Below are 8,892 nucleotides of genomic sequence, written 5' to 3'. Positions count from 1 at the left end.
TTTTTTTTTTTTTTTAATGTTTTACAACATCGGTATTCTGGGCATCCTCTCCTGTGAGACTTGCCACCACAGATACACGAAGGTGGCAGATTTTTGACTCAACAATTGTTTACTAATTAAAGAGCAACATATCCACTTGTGTAATTTTCTTGTGTGTTTCAGAGGCTCCATGTTGATGCAACTGGATAAACATGCGATCGTAACTGTAATTTAGTAACATCAATTTGCTTCTGCCTTTCATTGTCTCTAAAACAACGTGCATGCTTATTTATCTTATAGGAGTTAATGGTACTCTTTAAAAAAAGCGTTTCCAATCCTGCCTTGATACGAGGCGACGCGTCCTTACACAGGAAATAGAAAAATAAACTACTTGATCAAATATAGACTGAGATCGGCCCCGTTCACCGCTTAGCTCGCAGCGAGGAGGCCGTCTTAACCAGCTGGAAGTGTCAGATAGCAACACAGCACGGCTGATAGATGATATGGCAATACTTTTGTCACCTGCATCTGCCGGCCCTGCCTGCACAAACTGATCAACAAAACATTACTCTTGAATACGACTAGATGTGCAAACGTGGTGGGACCAGTCTGGAATCAATCCGGGTCCCTGTAATTTGAAGCGTGTAGCAGTCGGGACACGGTTTTTACAGGTCACAGAGTGACTTGTTGCAAAAGCCCATTGTTCTCCCACACTGCACCAACCTGACATTTGCTCCCCCTCTTGCAAAGCGAGTTTTATCAATACAGCGCCACGTCCAGATTTCTACAGGTGTCAGGTGCACCACACCTAACCAGCTAAGATAAATCATGATAAATCCTAACTCATTTACAGTAAAACAAAAACAAACAAAAAAACCCCAAAAAACCCAAGGATAGAAAATGACACAAAAGAGAGAGAGAGAGCAATAGCAGAGCAGACAATGACAATCACTTCTCTATGATGTTTCCTGGTCAGGAGCACGGCCAGGAGCCAGGAAGCCAGGGAGAACACTCTGCAGCGGATTAACATTTTATCGCTGAAATACATTAGGCAAGGCACGTTTATTTGTATAGCACTTTTCAACAGGGCAATTCAAAGTGCTTTACATAAGACATAAGGGACAGTTTGTCTAAAAGGGCACTCCACCGATTTTAGCTCCACGGGGCCCGATTCGACTCCATTGTGTTCATACCAAACACCTATTGACCTTTAAACAGGCAACTCTTTGCACGTGTTCAGACAGAGGCCTCTGCACTATTCTGGGGGCACAAATGGTTGTTGACTCTTGACTCACAGCGGCATCATAATGCCGGCACTAATGAACCGGGTGTCTGTGTATCAGCCCTGTAAGATATCATTAACTGTCAGGGCTTAACATGACGTTTTCATTTCAGTTTCATTTCGCCATCGCGATCCATCACCATCAAAATACATGCCACTTACTTTTAATGTCTAACTTATTTATGTGATATATCATTGCAGTAACATACTGTAGTTTCTGTCGTAGCTATTAAATACACTAGCTAGTTTGGTATTTTTCAGTATAACACATCAGTATGATACTAGAGAGACTGTGTGCTGCAAAGACCAGGAGCATACATGATACGGTTTAGCATCACCGTCTGAGCTTACTGCTGTCAGACAGGTATACAGGAGCTCACAAACCGTGAGAAAACTCAATAGTGATGTAGGTTCTGTTCAGACATATAATAGAAGGACCGTTTCTGATCTGGTCTAGTTTGTTCCACTGGTTGGCCTGCATATTTGCAGACTATAAATATACCACAGTTTAACATGGTAAACGGTGATAAAAGAGCGGGTACAATACGCTGTGCGTGCTAAAATAGTTAATTGGAAAAATTCCAGGAGGGCAAGTAGGCTATTAAAAATACCGGTTGAGCTTTGCACAACCAGTCACCTTCCCCATCACCACTAGGGAGGTTCAGTTTTCTAGACTCCGAATGGAGGATCCTGGCTTATCTGCTATCTTAGCATCAGACTGGTGTATTCTTCATTTTTATTTGAACAACTCCTACGAAAAGACCAAAACTAACAACGTGTTAGCGTAACTGACAATACATTATGACATCCGTACCCCGTCTGTTTGGCCTCAAGCCCGCTGGTTCCCGCCGAAGGCAGAAATTCTTAAAAATGGGGCGCGAATATGTAGTTTCATTTTTCAACAGTCCTTAGAGTCCGCGGCCATCCTAGCGGCTTCCGTCAGGCTGCGCTTAGGCACAGTGGTGCATCGACACGTTAACATGCTCACGGTGGTAAGGTGACACGCTGATCCGTAGCAGGTAAAATGCTAACCATCTTAGTTTAGCATGCTAGCATGCTAGCATTTACTGATGAGCGCTAAACATCAAAGCTGAGGCTGATGGGAATGTCAGTAGTTTTACAGGTATTGGTTATGGTTAGATATAGTAGTAATAGTAATAATATATATAGTAGTCATATATTATAGTAATAGTTACTGGAAGTAATAGTTAAGATATTTCACTCTGGACCAAAGTGGTAGACAAACTTTCAGAGACTCAGTAATTTAGTAAAACGGCTGGACACTGAGGAGACTGGGGACTATTCCTCTATGTGGATCGATACATGGGGCAGGTGGTACGCTAGTGAGTACAGCAGCAGGACGGTGTATTTGGGACTGACTTAAAATAAACTACAGTGCCCATATTCATCCTGATGATGATGGAACATATCACACAGTGCGACAGTGTGTCTTAAGTGGGTGTTTTAAAAGTTTTTAGGCGATAGGAGCTCTATGGCAAAGAGGAATAAACTCTATCAGGCCTTGGCTGCGCAGACAGTACTCGTTATGTGTAGAGGGGCAAATGTTTAGCACACATAAACTCATCGACATCTTTAGAAATGTACATTACTAATTAATGCCATATGGGTTCATTTTCAAATCTAGTAGTTTGTTAATCAAAAGCAAAATTGGATATTTTACAATTGTTCGTGCCACATTTGGAAACGGTAACTCGGTCGTGGCTGCGAAGACAAACGACTTTGGGCTGAGAAACACAAAGCTGAAGTGACATTGCTCCCAATGGCAAACGGCTTCCGAGCAGCTTTTGTCAAGTCTTTTGTCAGGTTTAACTAAATACTTTACCAGGAAATCTTTTGTTAGAGTTAGTCAGCGACCTGGCCCCTGTTTTTGATGGATGTACAGGCTGGAGCCACCGCGCCAGTTCTGTCAGTTACATCATTGATGATTAAGATTTGATCACACTTCTTAAAACTGCCTAAAGTTACTTTTGCAATGCTTTTACTAAGCAAATTAAATCATAGCAAAAAAAAGATACTCCACCCACAGTCTGCTTCATACTCAATGGATCCTCAATCCCAGTGAGCTTAAAAAGATGGCTTTAGGAAGTTTGTGTTTGTTCATTCTTTAAAAAAAAAAACCACTCACACCATTCTAGCAGAGTAATGCACTTCCTCACTGTCCGTGCATATGCTCAGTGCATTCGAGACACTCCTATTTTTGCTAATTATGGCTGAATACACTGCTTCAGTCTCAGTCATCATGCATGAAAAGCTCAGAAGCAGACAGGTGCCTTCACCTTGTTTAGGAACCGACGTGAGTTCTGCTTGTACTTCAGACTTGGCCTAAATCTCCAGTGGAGCATTACCATCATTAACTCAAACATATTTCATCTTATGCAAGCAGAACGAACAGTATGTACTTGATGTACAGGGTGACACAGGTTTCAGTAAATGGTTCCAACTGAGAGGATCATAATGAATGAAATAACCCACAGCGTTAGTCTGAACTATAAAGGTTTGAATGCCCCTTGAGGCTCCTTGAGGCACGATTTGTCATATTCCAAAAAGGATACAGTATTTTCTATGTGATGCTTTTCATTACGCTAGTTCATGTCCCATGTTGCTCAAGTATTATGTTCAGGTTACTACAGATTTAGAAAATTTGGATTAGAATGTTAAAATGGCTGATCGCAGAAGTCGTTTAACCCCTTCAGTCATTAAAAAACTCTGCACAGCCAGACTTTGGTCCAATTTCACTACATTCATTTTAAATTCTAGGGGAGAGAACAAAGTTTGCAGATTTGGAGAAATTTGTGTAAAATGACGCATAAACCATCCAGAACATCAGAATGTACTGTTGCAGCTGTTAATGCAGATTTATTTTGAGCATTGCATCTTAAAGACAAAGAACCCACAAACCCGTCATGAGAAAACCTGCGAGTACAGACTTTTTGCTTCAGCCATGTCCCTTCTTCTCACTTTCATTAGGAGGATCTGTTGCATCTCGCCGATTTCTCATGTTGTGCGAATTTAATCAGAAGAGTCACTGATGCATAAAACAGGCCAATGTAACGCAGCTGTCACAAAACAACAAAAACAACCACATTTTTTTGCATTCAACAGTTTCCCAAATTCTATTTAATTCTCACTGATCTACTGTACTGGAAACCCTTTTATGTACTCTGCGTTCTTTCATTGAAGTCAAATAAATACAATATTGAACGACCTGATAAGATGAGCGATTTTCCCGTTGTGCCGCTGAAAGACTTGCACCTGTATTGGATAACATGGCAGGCAGAATAAAAACTAAAAGAAAATCAAACAAGATCACAACAACAGATAATCCCTAGGACTGCAGCTTGGGACAAAGGCAAAACCTGTATAACCACTTAATTTAATCAATTTTATCAATTTGTGCGTGCATTTGTAATGTGTGCGTAGAGGCCAGAGCAAATGAACGGAGAAAGAACAGAGAAAAAAATGGAAAAAGGGAGAAAGCTGTAAATCTGTAAGAACCGAATGAAGGCAAAAGGAGTATTTTTCATTTGTTTTTTGGGTTCTTTTTTTAAGATTTATCATCTAATCATTGGGGAAGTCACATCTGAGGATGAGAGGAAACTTGATACACTGCATTCCTCTGTGTCTTTCTTTCCCTCTCTCTCTGCGGCGTTCTGTTATTAGACAGAGGGCAGATGAGGACACAGTTTCCACAATCAGCAGGTTGACGCCCTCCAGATCCCCGCACACCTGATTTTAAGTTCAGGGGTTGCACATATACACACATTTCCTACCCCCTATACTACAGTACTACTGCAAGGAGCTGGTAGGGCTGTTGATCAATATGAACGACTGATTAGCTGTTTCAGCTGCGCGGCAGCGTGTGGAACCAGGTAAGTCACGGTATTGCACTGTTGTGGCAGATGGAAGAGGAAGTTCCACCTGATGATAACAGGAGAAAAATGCACTGACACACTGAGGAATTGTTCTTGCTTAAATTTCAAGTCAGCTCATGCCGGGCATGTGTGCTGCTGACTGTGTGATGACAGTTTCAGAGGAAAACTGCCGATTGGAGAGTTGAGTGTGTCATAAATTCTTTGACAAATAATAAAGTTTCACGTTGGCCAATTCAAGCTCGACTGACAAGCACAATGCTGAAAATGTTCTGTTTCCATCCAGCTTTTCGAAAACAATATTTGATAATGACAACACTTGGGCGTTAAGCAGTGTTACCATGATGATCGAGTTGGGAAGCCTGGTCGCATGTCAGCCCTCTCCCTCTCTCCCCCCACTTGTTTCCTACTATTGTATATGGATTGTCAATGACCAATTGAAGTGTCATAAAAGTACTCTTGAAAATTCTTGAAAACGTGTTTAATCAGTTGGTTTTGCCTTGCAGGTGTTCAGCAAACACACCACCGCACTGTGTCATGGACAGGGTACTCAGCCTGTTCCCTGTCAGTGTTATTGTTCAGTGTTTTTTGACTGTCATTTCTCACGCTAAACACGCAAGCAGCAAGTGCAAGTGCCTCAAATTTTTGCTAGAGCTACAGCACTCGAGCGTTCAAACTTTTAAGATAAGAGGACATGAGGTGGCGTGAATTACTTCTGTTGATATGAGTTCTTTGAAGTTGTTTGGCGTGTGAGAGCAAAGTACTGAGTTGTGGTTCTCTCGGACCCTGGATTCACCTCTCTAAACCTCTAATACCAGTTGGTTATACCTTGACAGCATAAACGCTGTGTAAACTGTGTCCTTTAATACCAGCAGTCAAGGCCCAGGGACTGAAATCTACCAGCACAACACTTGAGAAAACAGACACAAATCTTTTGGCATTTTCCAAATGTCTCAAAGTGCAAGGTTCTGACAGCTTTCGTGAAGAAACAGCAGTGACCCCTGTGTCTATCAACCGTTTGGTCCCTTACCTCAGCGATGCGGGGGACCGCAAGAAAGGTAACATAATGCGCGCAAACCCTTGAACGCTAAAAAGGCGCCGGGACAACCAAAACCGTGACGATAAATTAGACGTAAAAAGAAAAGGATCTGACACAAATCATTGCGGATGTAGAACAATCAATTAAAATATATGATTAGAGAAAATTAAAAGAAGAAGTCGAAAACAAAGTAATAAGAGCAGCAGAATTAAAATAGACCGAACGCTTTATTTGTAAGGATTTTTTGGTAGATTTTCAGAGAATCTAATTGGGAAATAATGTTATAAAAACAAATAAACAAAAAACATTTAAAGTACTCGTGGTGGGGCTCTTGAACAAAATCCCACACGTTTGTGGGGTTGAGTAGACAGTGAGTTTCAGACAATGGTCAATCTCTTTTGGCTCCTGCTTGCTGGAGAGGAACCACTGACTGATGCTATCTGCCTCATCTAGACAGACAGAAAGCCTCCAGTATTAACCTCTGCTGAGGGGTGGTGGTGGTGGTGGTGGTGTTGATGGGGGTCCTCTTCAGAGCTCTCCCTCCATTCATTAGCTCTCCCCCTCCGACCATTAGGTAACAGCTTCTGGTTAGCTAAGACCTTTGTTTTCACAGTGAAATGCTTACAGCGCTACAGTGATAACAGATGTAGGTCAGATGTCAATGTTGCGATTATTATCATTAATTTTTAAATTTTTTTTGGTGTAAAAACACGGAGGAGGAATTTGCCGAACACCATCAAAAGGACTCCACAACACCAGCCCCAGGTGTCTGTAGACTCTCTGGACAATTACAGTTCTGCTGCTGTACTTCAAAGACAAACTGCAGACGGTGGAGGAGGTGGAAAGAGACGGAGAGTCACAGATCACGATTGCGTAAACCAAACGTTTTGAGATGGCCCTGCTTGATTCATGGAGGTCAAACTTCGAGATGTTTTTGTGCGTTTTGAGAGTGGACTAAGAGTTGAGACTGGTTCGATGAATTGAGTCCCGCAGAAAAATCTTCCAGCCTTAACTTTGTTCAAAGCTTCAAGGTGGTATTTTAACATCAAACATTTCCAGTCATTTAGCTTGATGTAATGTATTGACAGCAGAGGTGCGTAGAGAAGCCAAAAACTGTCCTCGAGCAAAGGTACCGATATTTTATGATAACAATGAGCCAAATAGGCCAGAAGTAAAAGTATCATCTAAATAACTCCTCTGGTGAGAACACTACTTGAATAGTTTATGACTGACACATTACTCATTGGAATCAGTGAGATAAGGGTTTGGTCTCAGTGGTGGTCCACTTCTACTGGAACTGTTTCCACTGGACTCACCTCTGTGCAGCTTTTTCTTGTACCTGACTGAAAGTGCCATATTGGTACATGGATTCTGGACATGTTTAATCCTAGAACACTGATTAAGTAGTATCAAAAAGCTATCAACACATTTTCCCTTCATCTTCTGCAATTGCCTTTTGTCACCTGAGGAGGGAGGCTGTCACTCTAAATTGCCTCTTATAGGATTTCTAACAGTTTTTCCCCTTATAGACTAATTTACTTGGAAATTAAAAGGAGAATTTCCTTGTCCTCCTAGAGGGCTTTCTCTGGGTCAGGACTTTGTGCTATTGTGGGCGTGTAAAGTCCTGTGAGACCAAGTACGTGACACGGGGCTATATGAATAAAAATCAATTTGATCTAGTGTTAACGTGACTAACTGACTGTTTCTATTAGCTTACTGGCACTGATAAGTTTCTTTCCTTCTAGCATACATGTATGACCATGCCTCTTTCTGTGGCAATGAACAGCCAGCGACTGCTCTTTGAAGTTTATGAAAACAAAACTAAAACATCTGGCAATGAAGTAATAATAATGACAACAATAGGAACAGCAAATAAAAGTGGAATCAATAATGTAAACAAATGTAGTGGAGTTAGAGGTCTTTCTCCCCCTAAAATGTTCTTGAATTAGTACAGCTAGGTCAAAGATTTTCCATAAGTAGAAGTACTTGTTTAACCCCATCACCAGACAGAACATTTTATTCATATATTGGACATATAACGTTAAATTCTACAAAACCCTGGATTGTGTTCAATGTCAATATTTTTTTTTCTTTCTTTGTACTGAGCTTTGGCACTGGATTTAATACGAACAGGAATACTGGGCTGACCTGTTAGGAAGTAAGTGTAAGTTGTTGAACACCCACATCTGATTAAGAGTATTTGTATTGAGTAATGTTTATCTAGTTAGTTTTTCTTTTTCTCTATTTTTTTTTTTTTTTTTAATGATTCATGGGAGAAAATATATTGGCTGGAGTAAAAGAAATTATGCAAGGGTAGGGGAATTAATCATGATGGTAAAAAATGGCCAATAAAGATGAAATTGTTTTAATGATGACGATATTGTCCATGGCAACCGTGCGGTTGTGAAGTAAATGGTAGGTGTGATTAGATGAAAACCTCAGATTGGCTGTTTGGACTTGGAGGCCTCATATTGACTGAGGGAGGCACCTGCGAACAGCCTCCGATTGTTCTCAGGAATGACGCATCCAATACAGGCCTGTTTACCTTTCTTTAAGGCAAGAGCTTAAGAATTGATCTGAGTAAACTCAGAGCTGCTATGCTTCATTACGTCAGTTATCAGCAGTATGTACAAAGGTGAAACCTTGTCAAGTTCAAGGTGGCAAGGGAGGAGGAGATAGGACAAAAGGAGAGGAGTAGGTTT

This window comes from Xiphias gladius, chromosome 17, assembly GCF_016859285.1.
Source record: "Xiphias gladius isolate SHS-SW01 ecotype Sanya breed wild chromosome 17, ASM1685928v1, whole genome shotgun sequence".
In the NCBI taxonomy this organism is placed as follows: Eukaryota; Metazoa; Chordata; class Actinopteri; order Istiophoriformes; family Xiphiidae; genus Xiphias; species Xiphias gladius.
Note: the sequence above shows the minus strand (reverse complement) of the source record.